General features: G+C 42.2%; 1 protein-coding gene across 4 annotated transcripts in view; it reads right to left on the minus strand.

Annotated features, from left to right (window-relative positions):
• Positions 1–8,239, minus strand: part of cap2 (cyclase associated actin cytoskeleton regulatory protein 2) — a 46,189-nt gene that overhangs the window by 22,508 nt on the left and 15,442 nt on the right. The gene's annotated exons all lie outside the window — the stretch shown is intronic.

The raw sequence follows: 8,239 nt of genomic DNA on the forward strand, positions 1-8,239 counted from the left end.
CATATTATACAAATAAGAGTTTGTATAAACAAGAAACATTCTATCTCTTAAACAATTGCATAGTTTGCATTGTAAGTTCTTACTTACAAATACATTTTAATGTCAGCTTTAAATTGTTCAAATATAGGCATTTTTTTTCCGACTTGATGAATATAATAACGAGCAAATATAATAAAATAAAATAATAAATAATACATTTTTATCAGCATCAAATGAGAAACACCTTATCAGATCAGCTTCTAAAATCTTAATTTATATTAGAAAATATTTTTTTAATTCTTTCCAAATAAATGTCACCATATGACATTCCCAAAATAAATGACTAATGTATGGTTTTAGTGGCATTTTTACAAAAAAAACGCAGACTACTTCTACATAACTTGGAAATTCTTACATGAAACCTTATTGTTAATACAAATCTTGTGAGGCTTCCTCCAAACTTCACTCCAATCAAACCGCTTTTTAAACATTTAACAGTAACAATAAACACATCTTATGTTTGGAGGAGGGAATGCAAAAAAAATATTACAACCAGAAAAAAATCCTTACCATGCAACTTAATACAGCAAGCAAATTTAGCTCAAAATGAAATCAAATTGCATGTCATAAAATATTGGTTAGATTTTAGTGCCACTTTTAGTGAACGTAATGTGACAATATAAGTCTAAGTCTGACTGAAAAGAAATATTAAACCTCTCCTCAACAAGTCAAATGATTTTAGGCATCATTCATGTCTGCTGCACAAACGATGCAAGACAACCCTCTTATCTCATTGGATAAAGCGAAAGTTCTCCCAAAAAATTTAATTTGCTTTAGCTGGACAATAACTTTATTCTAGATCTGCTGTAAAGCCAAAACAACCTCTGTAACTTTAATTTCCTATTATCACTGTAAAGCTGCTTTAAAACAATCTATATTGTTAAAAGCGCTGTATGAAGGTGACTTGACTTTAAGGCCGTTAGTTCATTGAATACTGTAAATAGTTAATCTGTGGTGAGAAATAAAAATCAAAACCTTCAAAACATCGCACCGCGAGAAAGAGATATTGCATTCAATGTGTGCACTTAGCCTGAACTATTTTTGCATTTTAATTATAAATATTCTATCCTTTTTTTATTATTACGACCACATAATATAAAATTGCAATTTAATTTAAATAAATAATTGTCATTTTTTATCAAATAAAATATTTTTAATGTATTTATTTCAAATAAAATGCTATATAAATATAACATTATTTTAATAATAATTTGTTAATAGTTTATCTCTAGATATTGTATGATACATTGTATGAACTCTGGAAGGTATCATCATTTTTAAAAATAACCAAGAATTAAGAAATGGAGAAAGTAAAATCATTATCAATCAAATAAAATCATTTTAATTTTATAAAATAAAATAAAAAGTGTAATTTAATGAAATATGATAATAATACGAAATAATAATATTCAAAAACTCTTCCTCTGTCACTTGTGTTTATTAGCCAGTGATTCTCCGTCCTACTCTGCCTGTTTGGGAAAATGTGAAGCGCAGTCTGATGGCATGACATCACGCGGCCCCGCTCGTCCCCGGACCTGTGTGTGAATCCCCGGGAATGTGTCGCATTGGCATTTTTTAAAACAGAAGAGGTAATCCCTATGTGAACAGATCCCGATGTCGCATGACTGACCACATCGCTCGGGAGCATGGAGGAATACAGGAAGAGTTCGGGATTGTGGCAGAGCGCAGCTTTCATGATGAAACGCACTGAATCTAAAATCAGCCTTAAAGCGATGCTTCACACAAATCCTTTAAATCCTGTCACTTACTCCGTCTCATGCTGTTATTATTAAGTAGTCAACACAATTTATGCACTATATTTCAAGTCTTCTGATGCACACCATTGCTAAGTGTGATGAAACGACCAAAATTTAGGTTATTTTTTATTTAGGTTATCCTTTTCCATGTTAATAAGAGTTTTTTTCCTAACACGATACACAATGATTCAATTTCTGCAGCGTTGAGACCGGAACAACATACAAAGTATGACAATGATAATCTCAGGTACTGATTATGAGCTTTATTTAGTGTTTACAGGGTCTAATGTGAGTTTGAATATCATTTTGCATGACCTTTATATATACTGACATGGAGAATTCACCTTAATAAATTTTAGGAAACAAGAACGTTCAGACTGTGAACAAACAAGAGTGTTCTATGATGGAGATTGTTTCAGTCACTCCGCCCACACGCTCTTCTGATTGGCTGTGAGTGCAGTGAGCTTGCAGAGGGACTCCGCCCACATGCTCTTCTGATTGGCTGTGAGTGCAGTGAGCTTGCAGAGAGACTCCGCCCACACGCTCTTCTGATTGGCTGTGAGTGCAGTGAGCTTGCAGAGAGAGTCCACCCACACGCTCTTCTGATTGGCTGTTATTTTATTGCGTCTCATAGTCGCATCACGTCTGGTGTGGACAGACAATTTGCTTGTCACATCCATAGACTGTAAAAAAAATATGGACGTAGTGTCCATGACGTCAACCGTGGGTTTCTGAAGAGCGTTTTTGAAGCCTAAAGTGGGCGGAGTCGCTCGACGCCATCTTGGAAGTGCGTCACAGTGCTATTTTTTTACAGTCTATGGTCACTCCCGGATAAACGAAAATGGGCAAAAAGGCTGGTTGGAGTTGAGGTGCCTGGATGCTGAAACTACGCCCGCCTAGCTCGACGTGATCGAGTTTGAGGCATAAGGTTAAGGAGCTAATGTGCTACTGGCCTCGCGCTAAAGTGACAGCTGACTTGAAGAAGTAGACCTAAAGCTCATGTAAAAGTTCATAAAGTTCATGTTTTTGCCCTTTGAAATACTATAATAGTTAAAAGACAGAGAGACTCCGCCCACACTCTCTTCTGATTGGTTGTGTGTGTAGTGCGCTAGCAGAGAGACTCCACCCACACTCTCTTCTGATTGGCTGTGAGTGCAGTGCGCTAGCAGAGAGACTCCGCCTACATGCTCTTCTGATTGGCTGTGAGTGTAGTGCGCTAGCAGAGAGACTCCGCCCACACGCTCTTCTGATTGGCTGTGAGTGCAGTGCACTTGCAGAGAGACTCCGCCACACGCTCTTCTGATTGGTTGTGAGTGCAGTGCGCTTGCAGAGAGACTCCGCCACACGCTCTTCTGATTGGTTGTGAGTGCAGTGCGCTTGCAGAGAGACTCCGCCCACACGCTCTTTTGATTGGCCCATGAGTGCAGTGTGCTTGCAGAGAGACTCCGCCCACACGCTCTTCTGATTGGCTGTGACATTATAAACATTGTAATGTTTATATTACTGATTTCGTGTTGAATGGTGGTCGTCTCGCACCCCCCTGGTGCCTGTGTGCCGCAAAACCACCCTTCCAACTTTGGGCCGCCGGCCTCAGTGTTAGGAAGTATCGTGTGATATCAGGTCTCGCGAGGTAACGAATTGCTTTACGGCACTGCACGCGTACAGAATGGCGGAAAAAAACGAAGAAAGCGCCTTCGGAAGAGTCAAGAAAAAGGTAACGAGAATCTGACAGCACGAGGAACCGGACAAGAGTTCCACTCGCTCAGTCTTTCACTGTTAAAGTTGATTCCTGCGATTATCATGAGAACAGTTGTCAATATCTCACATAATTATCAGGACATAAGTAAGCATACATGTTGTAAATAGTGTAAATGAGCGCAATTTGCAAACTATTATGATAAATTGCAATAATCATGTCTAACAACGTCATAACGGACATTGTTACGAAATCGGGGCTCTCAAGTGTCACGCTCTCCCGCCACACATTGTATTTCTCACGCTGAAAAACTATTTGTAATTTATTTAATATGCCAAAACTCTGGCCGCGCCGCTCTCACTGTGGAACCGGCAGGAATCAAGCGCGCCTCCTCTGGTGTTGTTCCTCGAGCTACACAATAGCCAATCAGAAAATAGCACTATTGTATCTGGGTAAGATTTAACGCAACCACCAATGACAAAAATGTATCTGTCGGCTGGATGTCACTCTTGCCTGTCTTCAAAACTTGAGAGCCTTGCGAAATAATGCGACGTGCATGATACACTTTATTGGTGTCATCTGGCATTTAGGCTCAGGAAAGCCTAACGCGGTAGGCTACTTTATTATTATGAAGTGCAGAGGCCGTGAGTGCACATACGCTCTGCGTGAGTGGTGTTTACGACTGTAACGTTAAATACAAGTACTCTACAGCGACTCTAGGGATCGCTGTTTGACAAAAACAGAAATCCTGCATAGTGCCGCTTTAAGGGACGAAGAGAAAGCACTGACACCTGCAGGATTTAATCTGACGGTACTTTTTATTGAACACTAAAAAGTTAAATAAGCATATTATAGTCTATCTGCTCCGTAAGATCAACGGTACAGCAGAACGAGTGCGGCCTCTAGATCTTAGACGTTTTTAAATCTGAACTCCGAAAAGCAACGATATTGTCAGACATCCATGAGTGCCTGTTCACAGAGGAAAACAACTGAAGAACCGCGCTGGTTGTTCTCTCAACAGTCGACAATGACGGAATCCAACGGCGTGGGCGGAGGTAAGGGCGGCGTGTAATAAACTGTATGAAATAATCCCGCATTTTAACATGAGGAAGATACAGATTTGACAGGCGATGAATTGCAGTTTAATTCACTTCCGTGTTGGTTTCAAGAGAGAGACAGGGAGGTGGCCGCTTGGTCACATCACATCACATCTTATCCCATCATGTCTGCCTAGGACATGGAGTAACTATATGGTTATGTATGTATATAATTAACAAATTTAGAGCAATATAAGTCAAATCTCATTGCTCTTCCTTTACAATCGGCATGAAATTAAAATTCTTTTTTAATCTTTTTTCTAAATGCATATTATTGATCTCATTGTGAACAATATTTCTTTTTTGACCTCCTAACATCTTAATCAAAATGTCATAAGCTTGCATTTAAGCCCAAAGTATGCTTTTTTTTGTGTGTACAATGTATGTGACGTAAATTTCGTCATCGGCATAGTATGTGAATACTATATGCATGCAGACCGTGTTTTCTATATTCATGTACTCTTTATGCACAGCTCGCACATTATTTTTTCCCCAAATAATAAGTGGGTGGGATCTTATGCTTTCAAAGCTAGCATGCCTTTGCTAGCCTCTCTGAAATTGCCAACCCTACCGTTAAATGAGTACAATGCCATTTTTATTGGTCATAACTTCTGGAGAGATATAGCGCAGACACGGGACAAGGATGATACTGTGTTAAGCGCACGCTACCAAATGCATGATGTTATGCGTTTGGCTCCATGCATACAATCGTTTGTGTGAAAATTAAAGTATACTTAAAAAAATAAAGCATACGTGTTTTTTGTTGGAGTATTATATTTGATAAATCAGGCTTTTATGGCTCATATAGTCTGATCTAGTGAGAATATGGAGGAAATACTCAATCTTATTCAGAGGCCCAAACAACAACCAATCAACAACCAATGGATAAACAGGGTGTCTACAGATATAAACAAGTTAAATTTAAGACTTTAAGACCTTTTTAATGCCACTTTGAATGAAATTTAAGACCAAACCTGTGATGGAAATACACATTATATTACATACGTATATGTAATATTAAATGTTTAAATTTAATATTAACAACTGGTTTATTGAACTAAATTCAAAGTAACATTTGCAATCGTGAGAATATTCAGCAAAATAGGTCCCGTCATGTCATGTTACTTAACTATATCATATGTTATAAATAAAAAAAACTCAACATTTTGGGTTTTTACCTCAGTTTGTTTCTTCTGTGAGTTTTTTTACGCATGCTGTTATGCTCATTTGTTTTGATTTCTCACTATAAAATCTCTCACAGAGTCTCAACAGCGCAACCAGGAATACATTATCATTATCAATCGCTGTTTATGTAATAAAATCAGAATCATTCTCGCGATTCGATGCTTCACTGGTTATTTGACGGACATTGGGTCCGTCAGACTGGAGAAATTTTTATCAGTAATGTGACCAGAAGACCCATCGAATCTGAATTTAAGACATTTTAATACTTTAAGAACTTTTATTAGGAAAACTTTATTTAAAGGTGCAGTGTGTGATTTTTAGCGGCATCTAGTGGTGAGGTTACGAATTGCAGCCAACAAAAGTTACGGTGGCCGACAGGAAAATATGTCATGTCTGAGACAGCAGAGAGTAGCAGTTCAGCAATGAGGTTTCTTCAAATATAACAGTTCATTATAATACAAATATAACAGTTCATTAAGTAAGTCTTTATACACCACTGAAAACTTCTTTTTCAAGGTAGTGAGGAAACGCGCTCTGTAGCGCCGTGTGTTCGCTGTAGCGCCGTGTGTTCGCTGTAGCGCTGTGTGTTCTCTGTAGCGCTGTGTGTTCTCTGTAGCGCTGTGTGTTCGCTGTAGCGCCGTGTGTTCTCTGTAGCGCTGTGTGTTCGCTGTAGCGCCGTGTGTTCTCTGTAGCGCCGTGTGTTCTCTGTAGCGCCGTGTGTTCTCTGTAGCGCTGTGTGTTCTCTGTAGCGCCGTGTGTTCGCTGTAGCGCCGTGTGTTCGCTGTAGCGCTGTGTGTTCTTTGTAGCGCTGTGTGTTCTCTGTAGCGCCGTGTGTTCGCTGTAGCGCTGTGTGTTCGCTGTAGCGCTGTGTGTTCGCTGTAGCGCTGTGTGTTCTCTGTAGCGCTGTGTGTTCGCTGTAGCGCTGTGTGTTCTCTGTAGCGCCGTGTGTTCGCTGTAGCGCTGTGTGTTCTCTGTAGCGCTGTGTGTTCGCTGTAGCGCTGTGTGTTCTCTGTAGCGCCGTGTGTTCGCTGTAGCGCTGTGTGTGTTCTCTGTAGCGCTGTGTGTTCGCTGTAGCGCTGTGTGTTCTCTGTAGCGCTGTGTGTTCGCTGTAGCGCTGTGTGTGTTCTCTGTAGCGCTGTGTGTTCGCTGTAGCGCTGTGTGTTCTCTGTAGCGCTGTGTGTTCGCTGTAGCGCTGTGTGTTCTCTGTAGCGCCGTGTGTTCGCTGTAGCGCTGTGTGTTCGCTGTAGCGCTGTGTGTTCTCTGTAGCGCTGTGTGTTCTCTGTAGCGCTGTGTGTTCTCTGTAGCGCCGTGTGTTCTCTGTAGCGCCGTGTGTTCGCTGTAGCGCCGTGTGTTCGCTGTAGCGCCGTGTGTTCTCTGTAGCGCCATGTGTTCGCTGTAGCGCTGTGTGTTCTCTGTAGCGCCGTGTGTTCTCTGTAGCGCCGTGTGTTCTCTGTAGCGCCGTGTGTTCTCTGTAGCGCTGTGTGTTCGCGGTAGCGCTGTGTGTTCGCTGTAGCTCTGTGTGTTCGCTGTAGCGCTGTGTGTTCGCTGTAGCTCTGTGTGTTCGCTGTAGCTCTGTGTGTTCGCTGTAGCGCTGTGTGTTCGCTGTAGCGCTGTGTGTTCGCTGTAGCGCTGTGTGTTCGCTGTAGCGCTGTGTGTTCGCTGTAGCGCTGTGTGTTCGCTGTAGCTCTGTGTGTTCCCTGTAGCGCTGTGTGTTCTCTGTAGCGCTGTGTGTTCGCTGTAGCGCTGTGTGTTCGCTGTAGCTCTGTGTGTTCCCTGTAGCGCTGTGTGTTCTCTGTAGCGCTGTGTGTTCTCTGTAGCGCTGTGTGTTCTCTGTAGCGCTGTGTGTTCGCTGTAGCGCTGTGTGTTCTCTGTAGCGCCATGTGTTCTCTGTAGCGCCGTGTGTTCTCTGTAGCGCCGTGTGTTCTCTGTAGCGCCGTGTGTTCTCTGTAGCGCCGTGTGTTCTCTGTAGCGCCGTGTGTTCTCTGTAGCGCCGTGTGTTCGCTGTAGCGCTGTGTGTTCTCTGTAGCGCTGTGTGTTCTCTGTAGCGCTGTGTGTTCGCTGTAGCGCTGTGTGTTCTCTGTAGCGCCGTGTGTTCTCTGTAGCGCTGTGTGTGTTCTCTGTAGCGCTGTGTGTGTTCTCTGTAGCGCTGTGTGTTCTCTGTAGCGCTGTGTGTGTTCTCTGTAGCGCTGTGTGTTCGCTGTAGCGCTGTGTGTTCGCTGTAGCGCTGTGTGTTCTCTGTAGCGCTGTGTGTTCTCTGTAGCGCTGTGTGTTCTCTGTAGCGATGTGTGTTCGCTGTAGCGCTGTGTGTTCTCTGTAGCGCTGTGTGTTCTCTGTAGCGGTGTGTGTTCTCTGTAGCGCTGTGTGTTCGCTGTAGCGCTGTGTGTTCGCTGTAGCGCTGTGTGTTCGCTGTAGCGCTGTGTGTTCGCTGTCGGCTACGCTAGAAACATGACCACACAATATGTCGA

The sequence above is a fragment of the Siphateles boraxobius genome, unplaced genomic scaffold (assembly GCF_051911475.1).
Source record: "Siphateles boraxobius isolate OS27281-9 unplaced genomic scaffold, OSU_SipBor_1 35, whole genome shotgun sequence".
In the NCBI taxonomy this organism is placed as follows: Eukaryota; Metazoa; Chordata; class Actinopteri; order Cypriniformes; family Leuciscidae; genus Siphateles; species Siphateles boraxobius.